The following is a 16,605-nucleotide window of genomic DNA, read 5'->3' on the forward strand; positions in this document are numbered from 1 at the left end:
TCCCTCCCACTTCCCAGGGCTAATTGTTAAAGTCCTTTCTACCACTCACCTAGGTCTTGAACCCCTCACCTGCCACTTTTGTTTAAATTAAGAGATACAGGCCTCGGTCCCCAGCGGCTAATCTCCCTGGTACTAACTAAACATATGTAAATTTTTCATTGTCTGCCTTTAAAAACCCCACTTAACTCCCCCTCAGGGCTGAGCGATCTTTGTTGGGCAATAGCGACTCTCTGCCATCGCTGGCTGTAATAAAGGACCTTCAATTTCTTCACTTGCAGCTCCTCTGTTTCCACTCATCTGGGCATAACACCATCCTGGGTTTGTTTGCTTATGACACACAACACCTTGTCTGGTAGGGACTTAATAATTCTATTGACGTGGATTTACTAGGTTGCGCTCGAGTGCATTGATTTGTGAATCACGCTTCACAACTGTCCAGGAAGTAGAAATTCAGCCTCAGTGGCCACAGGCAGGAAGAAATCCTAGGAATAGATCAAACACAATTTCAGGCTGGCCAGAGCTGCTGCTGGCATTAAGGTGATGAGTGTTTTACCTAGCCGACCGGACTCCAGCGGAGCGTCTCCTCCAGGCCCTGATTTCTGGAAAAAACGTGGAAAAGAGCACTGCTTTTGTGTAGCCAATTCAGTGCCTCCCTTCCAGGTTTCCTATTCCTCCAGACGTTACAGACTCAACCCCACTGTGAGCATTGATAGTAACCTTTAATCCTGGCAGACTAGCCTGGCTAAAGGGCGTGGCTGAGAATGTCTTTCTGGACTGGAGAAGAAAGTATTTTCCAGCTCCCGTGTGTGTGTGTGTGTGTGTGTGTGTGTGTGTGTGTGTGTGTGTGTGTGTGTCCACTTTGGGCTCTTTACTGGTTCACTGGAGATAAGAGTCTTTCAGTTTTATCTGACCAGTCTGGCCTCTAGCCAAGATCCTCAGATCTCAGCCTCCGGAGTAGCTAGGATTACAGAGGTGAGCCACCTGCACCCTGCCTGTCATTCATTAAGCACATTAATTGTTTAAAGGGGTTTTCCAGGCAGTGTTTGACACCTGCATGTGTCCACAGACATTGTTTGATCTGCTCCACCCTCGCTCCCTCTCCCTGTCCCCATGCTGCCACTTCTTATTAGTCAACAGCTCCTAGCAAGTTTTGTTTTTCCATCTTCATTGGTATAACATATTTCAGTACTGTTCACCCTTCTAACATTCTCTTTTCCTTCCCTTTCCTACTAATTCCTTCAATTAGTCCCACAACTACAAATATTCTCTCTCCCTAGATCTCTATCTATCTATCTATCTTAGCTTGAAAGGTGGAACTGGAGCTGGCTTGAAGAATTAGGAGGACGGTATTCCAGGCAGTGGTGACGGCAGGCGCCCTGACACACCGTATGGCGGCTTTGTACAGATGATTAAAAAAAATGATGTCAATTCTCCCAAGATAGTTCACTGCCATCTGTCAGAAATTATGGGTATAGATCTGTGATGTCTACCACATCCATGTGGCAGCCTTATGCAGTGCCCAACTTGGACAGCTGTGCCTGGCAGGGCTGTGGTACCGTGAGTGACAGGCACAGGGGTTAAGAGAAAGCTTGTGTTGACCTGGGAGAAGGGGACAGAGGTGGGGGCGGCCGCATGGTGGGTTGGGTTGGGGAAGTGGGGGTTGGGAAGCCTATGGCGGGAGAGGAAGCTAGACACCCCCACTTTGTCTTTTCTCACCTTCCAAGCTGAGGTGCCATCTTGCCTGGCCTCTTGGATGCTTCCATCTGCAACTAGAAGATGACAGGGTTGTCGGTGCTCCAGGACTTCTGGTGATCCGTGTGTGTGTGTGTGTGTGTGTGTGTGTGTGTGTGTGTCTTTCTGTTCTTTACTGGGACGTGTCCTACGCACTGATTCCTTCTGCTTATCTTCATCATCTCTTCTGCAAAATGACCTCTCTGATGTTTGCCTGGCCCTACAATTCTGATGTGTGTGTGTGTGTGTGTGTGTGCGTGTGCCAGTACCAGGGCTTACATTTGTTCTGGGCACTATCTCTGAGCTTTTTTGCTCAAGACTGGTCCCTACCACTTGAGCCACAGCCCCACTTCTGGCTTCTGAGTGGTTCATTAGAGACGGAGTTCCCCAGCCTTTTCAGTCTAGGCTAGCATCGAACTGTGATCCTCCAGGTACCAGCCTCCTTCAGTCAGCAGCTAGAATTTGTATTTTATACTTATGGAAAGAACCATTTCAGACTTAGTTGTAACACATTCCCGCCCTGATGAGTCCCATAAAGAGAAAATGTAGCAGATGCACACCTGTAATCCCAGCTACTCGGGAAGCAGAGGTAGGCGGATTGCTATCTAAGCCTTCATCTAGCAACAGCAAGAAACCTGATCAAAAAACAAAAACAAAAGAAACTCCTAAAAGCAAAAGGTCTGATGGGCTGGCTCAAAGGGTAGAGCAACTGTCTAGCAAGCACAAGACCCTGAAGCTCATTGCCCAGTGCTACTAAAATAATAATATTAATAATAATAAAATAATAAGGAAAATGTACGATATATTGACCAATTAGTTGAGTCCTAAAACTTCTTGGAGTCACAATTCTGGATCTTCTACATTGCCTTCAACTCAAAGAAAGCTGCATTTTCTCACAGGTGCTAACGTATGGAATTAAAAATAAAACAAAAAACAATGGAGCAAATTAACTCTGTTGAAACAGAGCCTGGACACCTGCCAAGACAAGCAAACAAAAACCAGACGGAAATAACAAAGTCACTGTGTTTCACTTAACTTGTTGTTTTGCGAACAAACTTATGAACACATGAAACATGTTGTAATAAAAACAGAACACATACAAATTATAAGTAAAAATAAACAATAAAGATGAAAAGAAGCAGTGGGTGTGTGGCAAGCGGCCTGGGAACCTTGCTACATGGAAGTGGGTTAAGAAGACGATAGCTTGAGGCCCCAGTCAGTACAATGTGGAAAAAAAATTAAAAATACGCTGCAGGCATGGCTTAAATGCTAGAGCAGGCCGGGTGCCAGTGGCTCACACCTGTAACCCTAGCTACTCAGGAGGCTGAGATCTGAGGATCACGGTTCAAAGCCAGCCCAGGCAGAAAAGTCCGAGAGACTCTTTCTTTTTTTGGGGGGAGGGGGTCCATTTGTGGGGCCTGAACTCTGGGCCTGGGTGCTGTCCCTCAGCTTTTCAGCTCAAGGCTAGCACTCTACCACTTGAGCCACAGCGCCACTTCTGGCCTTTTTCTTTTTGCTTATGTGGTGCTGAGGAATGGAACCCAGGGCCTCAGGCATGCAAGGCAAGCGCTCTACCACTGAGCCACCTTCCCAGCACCCTCCATGAGATTCTTATCTCCAATAAACCACTCAGAAAACCAGAAGTGTCGCTGTGGCTCAAGTGGTAGAGCGCTAGCCTTGAGCTGAAGAGCTGAAGGACAGTGCCCAGGCCCAGAGTTCAAGCCCCATGACCACCACCACCACCAACAACAACAACACCAAAAATGCTAGAGCAGCTGCTGGGTGAGCTTGAGACTCTGAGGTTAAACCCCAGTACAACAGAAAGGAAAGAAGAAGGAAGGAAAGGAGGAAGGAAGGAGAGGAGGAAGGAAAGAAGGAAGGAAGGAAGGAAGGAAGGAAGGAAGGAAGGAAGGAAGGAAGGAAGGAAGGAAGGAAGGGAAAGGGAAGGGAAGGGAAGGGAAGGGAAGGAGAGAGGGAAGGAGGGAGGGAAGAAGGGAGGGAGGGAGAGAAAAGATTTTCAGAATTTAAACATAAGTCTCTCTCTTTTTAAATCTTGAAACTGAAACTTCTAATTTCAATTTATCAGGTGCTCAAAACTCAAAAAATCTTGGGGGGAGTGTAGTTGTGGAGATGGGAGGGCAGGGATGGCAGGGGAAAAACAAAGGAGGAGGCAACAATGCTTGATAAGAAATATACTCATCTCTGTACAGTATTCTCATACACACAAAAAAAGAAATACACTCATTACCTTGCTCATGTAATTGTAACACTCCTCTGTGCAGTATTTCTCACAATAAAAAAACCTTATTTTTTTCATAAGACATTTTTTTTTATTGTAAAGATACTATACAGAGGGTTACAGTTACATGAGTAAGGTAACGAGTACACTTCCTATTGAGCATTGTTACCCCCTCCATTGTTTTCCCCCTACCATCCCTTCCCTCCCTACCTTCCCCAGGTTCTTTTTTTTTTTTTTTGATTGTGATTAAATGATTACATAATTTCCCGAATTTCACAGTATTGTGGAATAATGATGCTCATTTAAAGTCACCAGTTCATTCTAACTTTCCTGGAGCAAATTGTCTATCACAGTCTATAACATATATTGGTGTACACATGTTATACACCATACATGTGATCAGCAGCATGGGGATATTTAGTAGTGGTTTGACCAGATGAATGGGAGTTCTTTGTTTCTTAAGTCCTGTTAGTTTTGTCGTATCACCTAACATTTTGGATTTAGCATCCACTTATCGGGGAGACCATGTACCGTTTGTCTCTTTGCTCTTGGCTTACCTCGCTCAACATGATTCCTTCTAGCTCCATCCATTTCCCTGCAAATGCCATTATTTTGTCATTTCTAATGGCTGCATAGTATTCCATTGTGTATAGATACCACAATTTTTTTTTTTATTGTAAAGCTACTATACAGAGGATTACAGTTACATGAGTGAGGTAATGAGTACACTTCCTCTTGAACATTGTTACCCCCTCCATTGTTTTCCCCCTACCATCCCCTCCCTCCCTCCCTTCCCCGAGGTTCTTTTTTTTTTTTTTTTGATTGTGATTAAATGATTACATAATTTCAAAGTCACAAGTTCATTCTAACTTCCCTGGAGCAAATTGTCTACCACAGTCTGTAATATATAACAGTGTTCACATGTTATATACCATATTTGTGATCAGCAGCATGGGGATATTTAGTAGTGGTTCAACCAGATGAGCGGGAGTTCTTTGTTTCTTAAGTCCTGTTAGTTTTGTCGTATCACCTAACCTTTTGGATTTAGCATCCACTTATCAGGGAGACCATGTACCGTTTGTCTCTTCGTTCTTGGCTTACCTCGCTCAACATGATTCCTTCTAGCTCCATCCATTTCCCTGCAAATGCCATTATTTTGTCATTTCTAATGGCTGCATAATATTCCATTGTGTATAGATACCACAATTTTTGGATCCATTCATCTGTGGTGGGGCATCTGGGTTGTTTCCATATCCTAGCTATTGTGAACAGTGCTGCAATAAACATGGAGGTGCACATGCCCTTGTATATTGGTTCCTGTTGTTCAAAAACCTTATTTAAAAAAATAAACCTTAACCAGCGCTGGTGGTTCACACTGAAATCTTAGCTAAGAAGGCTGAGATCTGAGAATCTGGGGAGAAAAGTCCCTGTGAGACTCTTATCTCCGATTAACCATTCAAAAACTGGAAGTGTGCCTGGCACCAATGGTTCCTACCTCTAATCCTAGCTACTGAGGAGGCTGAGATCTGAGGATCACGGTTCAAAGCCAGCCTGGGCAGGAAAGTCTGTGAGACTCTTATCTCCAATAACCCACTCAGAAAATCAGAAGTGGCTCTGTGGCTCAAGTAATAGAGCACTCACCTTGAGCTGAAGAGCTGAGGGACAGCACCCCGCCCAGAGTTCAAGTCCCATAACCACCACTACCAACAACAAAAAACTGGAAGTGGTATTGTGATAGAATGCTCGCCTTGAGCACAAAGAGGCTCAGGGACAGCTACCAGGCCCTGAGTTCAAGCCCCACGACCGCCACAACCGCCACCACCACCAACAATTATCTTGGGAGCCAGGTGCCAGTGGCCCACGCCTGTCATCCTAGTTCCTCAAGAGGCTGAGATCCAGAAGATCATGGCTCAAAGGCAGCCCAGCCATAAAAGTCTACAAGACTCCATCTTCAAAACAACCAGCAAAAAGCTGGGCTGGAGGCATGGTTTAAGTGGCAGAGCACCAGTGAACCAGCAGGTCGAGTAAATGCAAAGCCCTGAGTTCAAAGTCCAGTACCAACAGGAGGGAGGAGAAAAAAAAAATAGTTTAAAAAAAAAAATGGTGTTGGGGATGATATTGGAGCAAAGAGCGCATGTGGTGAAGGTATTCCTCTCTCCCCCTTTCTCCAATATGGCAGTTTTGGCTCTGTGAAGATTTTTCTGTAGACACTGGCACACAACCATTTGAGTTTAGGGGATAAGTAAGATCTGATCGCAGGGTCTCCTGGGCATCTCGGGGAGAGCTACGTTGCCATGGTAACCAGTAATCCAGTCAGATCTCCAAGATCAAAAAGCACTCTCTAACAAGCCTGACTATCCTGGGAGGCTACTTGCGAGGCAGAATCCTGCTCATCCACCCTGGGTCCAGTTCACTGTTATGTCACCTCCTGCCAGCAGGGGCCAGAACAGAAAGGACCTGAGTTTGTGTCCCAGGGCTGATGGTCAAATCAAACTACCTCTATGCTCTCCTCTGTGCCACAAGAGTGATGTAGAAAGCTCAGAGGTTGTCAGAAAGAGGAAATGACCAGGCTGTGTGTGCACCTCTGAGGAGTGTGGGGTCCAGCACACATCTGGTTATTATTGGGTGGGGGAGGGTGGGTGTGCTCGTACTGGGACTCAAACCTAGGGCTTTCATACTCTTGCTTAGCTTTTTTGCTCAAGGCTGATGTTCTACCACTTAAGCCAAATTCCCACTGCTGGCATTTTTTTGGCGGGGGGGGGGCTGGTTAAAATTGGAGGCAAGAGTCTCTTAAATTTGTCTGCTTGGGCTAGCTTCAAACCTTGATCTCCAGATCTCAGACTCCTGAGCAGCTAACAGCTAGGATCATAGGGGGGTTTTGTTTGTGTTTTGGTGGTGGTCCCTGGGGTTTGAATTCAGGCTCTTATGCTTGCTAGACAGGTGCTCTAACAGCAGACCCCTTCCTCTAGCCCCAGATCCCTTTTGGACGTCGGAGGTGGAAGGACTTTCAGGATCAATGTGTTTTATGTTACATTAACTCTCTCTGCTTTCGGCAAATATTGATCGATGACCTCCTGAGTGCCAGGCTCTGCGTAGATGCCAGGGAGGAGAGGGAGGGTGGAAATAAAACCCAGGGGCCCCACCCTGGGGCTTCCCAGACTGGGAATTCACCCACAGGCCTTCAAAGTCACATCACACTCCTGATGGTATGGAGTCCAGGGTCCAATCCCCCAGGGGATGGTGACAACAATCAGGCTTCCCCTCAGAGGTGACGGCCACATTGAGACATTCGGTAGCTTGCTGAGCTAAGGGACCAGGAGGGAGAAAGGTCTAAGCAAACCCCGCCGCTGCCATCTGCCAGTTCTGCTTTCCTAATACCTCAGGAACCAGGATCAGGGCCCATTCTCGAGGCCCTCGTCCCCTCCATTCCCCCCACCCCCAGGTGGCCTAACTGGATTATTCCAGTCGCCTCCCAACCCAACCCCCTGCTTTGATCCTTCACACAGCAACTAGAAGGATCTCTCCTGAAAGCAAAGTGAGCCACGCCCTCCCTCAGCTGAGAACCTGTCCTGCGTTTGTGTTGCTGCAACACACAGTCAGCCCTGACTCCTTCCCAAGGCCTGGGAGCCTGGCAGCATCCGCCATGCAAATCCTTCTGATCTCCTCTCCATTCAGTGCTTTGAGTGAGTTCCTGTGCTCAGCTCCTTCCTGCCGGCCGGTGCACCAGCTGCTCCTGGTGACCAACATCATCTTGGTGACTCATGTCACACACACCCCTACTTGAGCATCAGCACCCCATCTCTCTCCCTCCCTGGACTAGGCTAACCTCTTGCTCCTGTGTGGCTAGTTATGAGTACCCATTGTACCCTCAAAAGCTTGTTGGAGGGTCCAGGTTTTCCCTCTCTCCCATTTGAATGCAAGCACTGAGACTTCCCATTAGCCGCTAGAATACTAGCACTGGGCAGAGGGCTCAGCAAATTCAGTTGTTTGTACGTCATTAAACACGGGCCTCCTTCTGGCCTCTCTCATTCTTTGATCTTCATTTCTCCACCCACACTGACATTATAAAACACCAGGCTCAGCTCACGCCTGGTAATCCTAGCTACTCCAGAGGCTGACATCTGAGGACTGAGATTCAAAACCAGCAAGGCTAAGAAAGCCCATGAGACTCATCTCCAATTAACCACCAAAAAACCAGAAGTGGAGCTGCGGTCCAAGTGGTAGAGCGCTAGCCTTGAGCAAAAAAAGTTCAGGAACAGTGCCCAGGCCCCCGTACCAGTACACACACACACACACACACACACACAAAATCAATAAATTTAAACATCTGTTCAAGCTTGCATCTCAAGCTTGATTAGTCACATGAATTCTCTAAGATACACTTCATAAACACTATATAAAACTGTTTTATTGTTAATAACCAGCTTCACAGAGGGAGTGGACTTTATTTTCTCAGTCTAGTATCTTCCACATGGCAGCCAGACATGTCTATGGGATATGTCTATGGGAAAGAAGGAAGGAAGGAAAGAGAGGGAGAGGGGAAAGGAGGGAGGGAAGAATTATAAGCATATGGCTGACATAGACAGATGATCTAATAGCTCTGTGTGTTTCACAGATGTGTATGTGCAAAGCTTGCTGCAATCATTATAATTAGTACATTTATTTTCAGCATGTTATATATACATATATATATATATATATATATATATATATAATGTGTGTGTGTATATAAAAGAAGACTAAAGAGAACACAGGTTCAAAGCGAGACGTAAGCCCAGCTTTTCCCCTTTCCCAGACTTCTCTCAGCTACTCAAGGTATGACACAGACACAGATCTGCTAGTTTTTCTTTTGCACAAGAAGAAACAGAGGGACAGGCAGGTACTATCCCTGGGATGAGCTAAAACTTACCATCGTGGAGTTGCTTTCATCCGTGTACATCCAAGATTTTAGTGATATAGGAGAACACCTCTGAGCCCTTCTTCCTTTCCTTTGTTTTGTAGAGTACCACAAGTATACTCTAATTTTGTTTCCGCCACCCTGCTGTCTCACTCTCTCTTTTTGTTCTGGCCCTGGGGCTTGAACTCAGTCTTGGGCATTGTCCCTGAGCTTTTTGTGCTCAAGGCTAGTGCTCTACCACTTGAGTCACACCTCCACTTTAGCTTTTTGGTGGTTAATTGGAGATAAGAGTCTCACAGACTTTTCTGCTTGAGTGGGTCTTGAACTGTGATCCTTTTGAATAGCTAGGATTACAGGCATGAGACACCCATGCTAGGCCTTCTTTTCTTTCTTCTTCTCTTTCTGTTTCTTTTCTTTTCTTTCTATTAGCTTTGGGCATCTTTAGTAAGAAACTGAACAATTCCCAAATTTGCTCCAGTTTTTCCTTATGAAACAAACAGAGGGCTGGGAAGGTGGCTCAGTGGTAGAGCGCTTGCCTTGCATGCATGAGGCCCTGGGTTCGATTCCTCAGCACCACATAAGCAGAAAAACCTGGAAGTGGTGCTGTGGCTCAAGTGGTAGAGCGCTGGCCTTGAGCTGAAGAGCTGAGGGACAGTGTCCAGGCCCAGAGTTCAAGCCCCATGACTGACAAAAAGAAAAGAAAAGAAAAGAAACAAACAAACAGAATAAAACGAGAAGAGTAAGTTGTCATGGTTTGACAGAATGAAAAACAATTTTTATGGGAACGTGCTGAAATAATGTACACATATCCTTAACAAAACAGAGCAAGTAGAACGCGTTCTCACAACTAGCTCCTGAATGATCAAGTATGATTTGACCCTGCCTAGTTACTGGAATTTTCTTTTTTTGTCCTTTTGGTTTGTATCTGAAGCTGCTATACAGCGGAATTTGATTACTCTGCATTTCCCTTCACGGATAAACATCTTTTTTTTTTAAGTTATTGTTATCATAAAAGTGCTGTACAGAAGGGTTACAGTGACCTGAGTCAGGTAGAGTGCGTTTACTTTTGGAGAGGTCACCTGGTGCTGTGTTTCCGTCGCTCTCTCCCAGATTTTCCCTCCTGTCCTGGTCCACAGGTTGCATAGTTCATTTTCCACATCGAGGCCCCCTGCTGCGTTTGTTCACCTTTGGGTCCACATCTTTAATAAGGACTGACAGCAGATCTCTCCTGATGAATCGCGCTGCTTACCTTTGTTCTTATTAGCCTGTATTAGTTACACAAAGTGTGTGGAGGTCTTGCGACATTTCCACACACGTGTACAATGTGTTCTAATCGATCTCGCCTTCTCCCTCCGCTAATTCTGTTCTTACCCCCGTCAGTCTGGGTTTGGACTTTCCCTCCACCCCACCGCTTAGAGGGGCAGCGAGTAATAAGCCAGGAGCCCAGCCTGGGTGCTGAACAGCCAGCGGACCGGTAGGCGTGGCCCTGGGAGCTCTGACGTCAGCTCCAGGTCCTCCCCCGCGCCCAGCACCGCCCCCGAGAGGGCGTGGCTTATATATACCACGCCCCTTCCGTGACGCCACGGCGCCCCGCCCCGCCCCGCGCGGCGCCTCCCTCCGGGCGGACGGGCGGCGAGCGGGGAGTCGCGGTGGCGCGGGCCGCGGCGTCGCGCCTGGGCTCGGTAGGTGATGCGGGGCCGCGCGGGGCCTGGGTGGCGGCGGCGGCGGGGCGGGGCGGCCTCCGGGCTCGGGATCCTCGGCGTCCTCCGTGCGTCCGCTGGCCCTGCGCGTTGCTCCGGGGACTCCGGGGCTGGGCGCGGGCGGCGCGGGCGGCGCGGGCGGCGCGGTCTGAGGCTCCGCATCGCCGGGGCCCGCGTGCTTCCCGCGTGCGGAGCGGCCGACCCCGGGCCTCGGCTCCCCCGCGCCCCGCGTCCCCCCATCCCGCCGGGGACCGCGCGCGCCCGGGGCCTGCTCACGTGCGGGGCGCCGCGTGTCCCCGCCCGCCGGCCGCGGGGCGCGGGGAAGTTAACTTGGGGCGCCGGGGCGGGGCTCGGTGGCGGCGGGGGGGGGGGCGGCGAAGGGGCGGAAATCGCGGGCCGCGGAGCCCGGCGGGCGGCGGAGCTCGGAGGTCACCGCCACGAGGAGGAGGAGGGGCCGAGGACACCCCGCTTCCCGCCCGCGGAGTGGGGCGGGGGGGGGGCCGGGGGTCAGGGTCTGGCCTTCTCTGGGGCCGGGAGGGGTGCAGACTTCGGCGCACCCCCTCCTAGGACGCTTGTCATCTCTTCCCCTTTTACGGAGGTTGGGGAAACTGAGGCTGCGGGGGAGGGGCGGTGTCACCCAACTGTTGTTCTAGAAGTCGCAAAGCTAGTGACAGGCTGAACTAAAGTTCATCTTGAGGCCTCCTGACTTCGTGTCCTGTGGGGGATGTTGGAGAGGTGGATCGGGCGGACTCCTACTTAAACTTCTGGAACCTTCTCTGGTCCTGAAAGACACCCTGCCCAGGCAGGGTAGACTGCATCCCTCCCCGCCAAGTATAAGAAACTTTCCCTTTCTGATATACTTCTTGCTCCCTACCTGCATGGCTGGTGCTGGTATTCTGGGTTCCACCAGAATCTAGGCCTGAGGGTCCCGTCCCGGGGTGATAGGGGTGCAGTCTGGATCATCCTCCCTCCCCCCATTAGTTTCCATGACTACAGAATTGGGTTTGTGGCATTCTCCTGCAGAAATTATGCAGTCTTTCTGAGCGAGTATCCCCTCTGAATCCCAATTCTATTTGTGTATGTCTTTGTTTCACCTTATTTCTAAGAAGTCTACTTTCAATTTTTTATATCAGCTTTGCTGGGATAATACCCACATATGGCACAGTTCACCTGTTTTTTTGCTTTCTCTTTTGGTTTCTTTTGTGCTGGTATTGGGGTTGAACTCGGGGCCTTGCGCTCTTGCTCAGCTTTTTCTACTCATGCCTGAAGCTCTACCACTTGGACCATGCCTCCAGTTCCAACATTTTTACTCATTGACTGGACTTTTCGTGCCTGGGCTGGTTCTGAACTGTGATCCTCCAGATCTTAGCCTCCTGAGTTGCTAGGATGACAGGCATGAACCGGACACCCCCCTCCTCCCCCCCCCATGGCTAAAAATGAGTGGCTTTGGTGTGTTAGTTGGAAATGATTGTCCATTTCTCAGTAAACCGAGTGCCATGTTAGGGGAATGGTGGTCCTGCATGTCCCCAGGGAGGTCTCTCTGTTCTCGTGAGCATCACGAAGGGGAGCAGAGCTCAGGCCTGGTGTGTGGTTCGTCCAGGCATTCATGCTCACAGCAGTGTGCACCTAGTGCCTGGCAAGATGGCACTGACAGTGGTAGGTGGAAGGACTAGGTTAGCAGGGCCCTTCCATATCTGAAGCCAGGGACGCACCCCCCCGCCCCCCGCCCCATCTTGTTTCCTAGATTACAGCTCCAGGTCTGTCTCCCTGGTCCAGGATCATCCTGAGCTTGCCTGTACCCTCATGGACCTTCCTGCTCACGCTCAAGTGACTTTCCCCGGGCGAGAGTGGGAGGGCCACCATTGGTGTCACCCCCCAGGACTGAGATGAGCTGTCCTGAGTTCCAGGTGCTCTTGACACATAGATCATCCCACTGCTGTCCTCTTGGACATCACCCCCGACATGGAGCCCCCCCACCTTTTCCCAGCTGGTCAGAGAGGGGAGACTGCGTGGAAGAGCCGGGGTCAGATGCTGTGTTTTTACAGAGAAAGTTCCTGCAGGCAGTCAGTTCTCAGGAGATCAGACTTGTAGTCAGTCAACTGGTTTGAGAACTTAACTCAGGATCTGTGTGCATGTTCCAGGGCCCCAGGGAATTGCCTGGGGGTCACCTGGGCAGCTGTCATCTGAGACCGGCTGGGCCTCTGCCGTCTACGCACTGTATGGGTCTCCTTGCATGTTTACTCATGTTGCTTGCTTACCCTTCCTTGTGCTTTGAAAATCCTGCATTCCCATCCATCAGAACAGCAGCAGGGAAATGGGGACAGAGTGAGGAGTCCCTGGACAAGCAAGGGAAGCTTGGGGTAGTTGTGATCCTCAGATCTCAGCCTCTTGAGTCATGAGGATGTAGATATAAGCCCCCAGTGCCTAGCTAGAGAGGTTCTGATTTGCCCTAGGGCATCATGGAGGCTGCCCTAGGTAACCACAGCCTGTGGTCTCCCCGATTGCCACCTGTGTCTGCTGCCAAAGGTCTCAGGCTGCCCACAGAGACGTTCACCCACCTGAGGCCACAGCAGATGAAGCTTGGGTACCTGCTCCTCCCCTGCCCCCTGTCAGGTCTCCCCACCCCCAACTATGGCCTGTGGTGGGTTTGTGGGAATGAGTCATTCCAAAGAGATGGACCAAGCCCCAGAAATTGCAGGGGAGGCCCCGAGGCCGGTGCCCGCAGGCCCTGGGGAGCGTCTGGCCTGGGAGGAGCTGCGTCTAGCTCCCTATGCTCCCGTGGCCACTGCCAGCCTGTCTGCCAGCTGAATTCTCGCATCCACCAGACTTTCTGACCCAGGCTGTTGCTGCAGCCAGAAAAACAGGCCGGCAGCCAGAATTAGGCCGGGTGGTGGCATGCTCGGCCTGCGCCAGAGGCAGGTCTGGGCGCTGGAGCTGTCGCTGCTCTGCTCTGGGTGTCAGATAGGGGTACCCACTGGTGAGCATGGCCCCCTGGGCTATGAGTGGGAAGGGGGTAGTGGTAAAGTACTGAACTGGGTCCCGGGCAAAAGCCTGGCCCTAGTGTGAGATGAATTCTCTGACACAGCCAGTGTAACCCCTGGGGGCCTGCACTTCCCCAGCTGCCAGACAGGGACATTCACAGCTAATGTCACCCAGGGCTGGCCGGCTGCCAGGCCCCGTGTAGTTGCTTCCTGCACCTGAGCACAGCAAATTCTTCCAACAGTCCTATGACAGAGGAGCCCCATGCCACCCAGCCAGCAATGAGCAGAGATTGGCTTTGAATCCCAAGCCTGTCTGTCTTCTTCATTTCTCAACCTGAGACCAACGCAATTGTTCATCCTAAGGCTTAGCACACAAAACCACCCACCATTGCTAGTCATTATAAATCCTCATTAATGCTCACCCATTCTGTCTGTCTACACTTCCTTGTGAATGGATAGACAAGCAGGACTCTTCCCCTCCACCCCCCCCCCCCACATTCCCCTCTGCTGAGCAGTAGATAAGACCTTGAGGTGACTGAGATCCGACTCTTCCTCCAAATTGCTGTGTGACCCTTGGCAGAGTGCTTCCCCTCTCTGAAGTTGTTTCTCTACCTGCTTACACAGATGGGCTTAGCCTGCAATGTGGTTATGGTTTAGTTCCCAGGCTGTGTGGCTTCTCTGTGGTTTTAATTGAGCCAGTGTTCCAACATTTCTAGAGGAAAAATTCCCATTTCTCACTTTTCTTGGAAACTCAGGAGCTTGGGCCAAACTGAGCAGCCTGAAAGCTTCCCTTAGAGGTGGCTCTCCTGGCCACCAGGATGCCTGGCACTGCCCGTGGTCACTTGAGGGACCCGACTGCCCGTCCTCCCACCCCCCCACATATGTGTTTGCACGTGCGCATGCGCGCGCGCGCACACACACACACACACACACGCACACACACACACACACACACACACACACACACACACACACACGCCCTGGGCCTGCTGATGTCACCTGAACAAGCAGTTCTTTGGCTTTTAAGACTTTTTTTTTCCTTCTAACTACTGCTTCTGATGTTTTCCAAAGTACCTTCCAGCTCTGCTTTTCCAGGATGAACACAGGAGGCTGGCTAGGGCCTCCCGCCCCCTTGTTCACCGTGGGAAGCTCCTCCAATAGAATGCTTCCTTGCCCACTTCAGAACCCTGGTCCAGGTCCCCTCCTCACCTGCAGGGAGAGGCCTGGGAGCAGCAGAGGCCCCTGGGCCATGCCCCGGGGGGCGGGAGTCTGTGATCACCACACTCTCCTCTATCTTTCTTTGTCCCCATAAGCTACCAAGGAAGACTTTGTGACCAGCTTCCCTGTTTCCCCAAAAGCTGAGGTTGGGGGACAGTGGGGTCACCTTCCAATTGTCACACAGGCCTGAGGTGGTGGCACTGGGATTTGAACTCTCTCAGCTGAGGTTGTGGAGGCTGCCGGGAGCTGGGTGCATGGCAGTGCCATCGGTGGCCCTCGGCCTGCTGGTGGGGTGAGGGCAGGCAGCAGCTGCTCGGCCAGAGGAGGGGGACAGGGCCTGAGGAGCAGCAGGCCCAGAGTTCTGGGGTGACATGATACAAGAAGGGAAAAAGAGGGTACCCCATCTATGACCAGTGATGTCGACCCAGGAAGTCAGGTCTGGAAGCCTCTCAGCCCATCCTGCGCATGCGCACTGGGAGTCTGGTTACGGGGTGACCCCTGGGTCAAGTCCAGCCCACTGCTTGTCCTTACAAATAAAGTTTTATGGGAACACAGCCATGCTCTTCTCAATGGCAACCAGTAATAGCACCACTGAGTGCAGTAGTGCCCTCCACCAACCCATGGCTTCCTGTGTCTGCAGTGTTACACAGCAGCTGTCTCTTGGGGGGTTGCTGCTGTGTCAGTGCTTGGGTTGAAGCGACTCTTGTCTTTTTTTTTTTTTTTTTGGTTGGTCATGGGGCCTGAACTCTGGGCCTGGGCACTGCCCCTCAGCTCTTCAGTTCAAGGCTAGTGCTCTACCACTTGAGCCACAGCGCCACTTCCGGCTTTTTCTGCGTATCTGGTGCTGTGGAATCGAACCCAGGGCCTCAGGATGCAAGGCATGCACTCTACCACTGAGCCACCTTCCCAGCCCTTCATTGTCCTTAATAATGCTCAAAGCGCATTAACAATGTGACAGTGTGTTGCTGTGTTTAATCGCTAGTTACTCAGGGCCAGATTTATCCATTGAACTATTTAGCAAGCGTAGAGAATAAGGTGTGTGAGGATTCTGACTGACTTTGGTTTGGGGGGTCTTCCGGGGATCTGGGAATGCAGCCCCTCCTCTGTGGGTAAGGGGGTGGTGCCTAACTACAGAAGAGACCAGGGGTCCACAAAGCTGACTCCTGGTCTGGTCTTTTACCGAAAACCCACCAACCCCGCTTGGGTTCCCGCAGCTTGCAGGGTTTTGTGGTGTGGTGAGTTTCCCCATGGTTAATGAAAGCCGTAACTCTTGCAGGGAACACTTGTGCTCACCCTGGGAGCCTCGCTCTGGTCGGCTGTGTCATGGGCAGTGCTGTCGCGTCACAGAGGTGGCCCTGAGCAGCGTCCCTGGAGGGCCTGTCGTTCACAGGGGCAGGAGCCTGCCAGTGACAGAGCCACAGGTCTTCTGTTTGGGTTTCATCTCTCTGAGGGCATCCACCCCTTCCTTCTCCATTCATCCCCTCTCCCAGTCAGTGGGCAGACCACACTGGGGGGGGGGGATGTCTTGTTGCCAGGAGTCAGGGTCGCCATGGGCACAGAAGCTACCAGAGGAGTCGCCCTGCACCTTGGAGGATGCAGTGTGGTGCTGCTGGGGGGGGGGGGGGGGTCAGACAAGGCTTCCTGGAGGAGGAAGTGTGAATCCAGGAGGAGTTAGCTGGGCTGGGGAGGGCCCTGCAGGCTTCCTGGCAAGGGAGGGGGGTGAAGGGGGGAGATCCACAGGCCCCAAGGTGTGGAGAGATGCTGCGTGGCCTGGTGGGTTTGGTGTTCAGGGCACAGCCACGTTGGTGTCTGCAGTTGGTTGGGCGGGTAGCGGGGAAG

General features: G+C 50.9%; 1 protein-coding gene across 1 annotated transcript in view; it reads left to right on the forward strand.

The window, feature by feature from the left end:
• The first annotated feature begins 10,494 nt into the window (after nt 1–10,494).
• Nucleotides 10,495–16,605, forward strand: part of Tpst2 (tyrosylprotein sulfotransferase 2) — a 30,917-nt gene continuing 24,806 nt past the window's right edge. Inside the window, exon 1 of the mRNA XM_042668502.1 lies at nt 10,495–10,549. The gene's annotated coding sequence lies outside the window, so the exon portion shown is untranslated. The remainder of the gene's footprint in view (nt 10,550–16,605) is intronic.

The sequence above is a fragment of the Dipodomys spectabilis genome, unplaced genomic scaffold (assembly GCF_019054845.1).
Source record: "Dipodomys spectabilis isolate Male_0828 unplaced genomic scaffold, ASM1905484v1 ptg000439l, whole genome shotgun sequence".
Taxonomy (NCBI): domain Eukaryota; kingdom Metazoa; phylum Chordata; class Mammalia; order Rodentia; family Heteromyidae; genus Dipodomys; species Dipodomys spectabilis.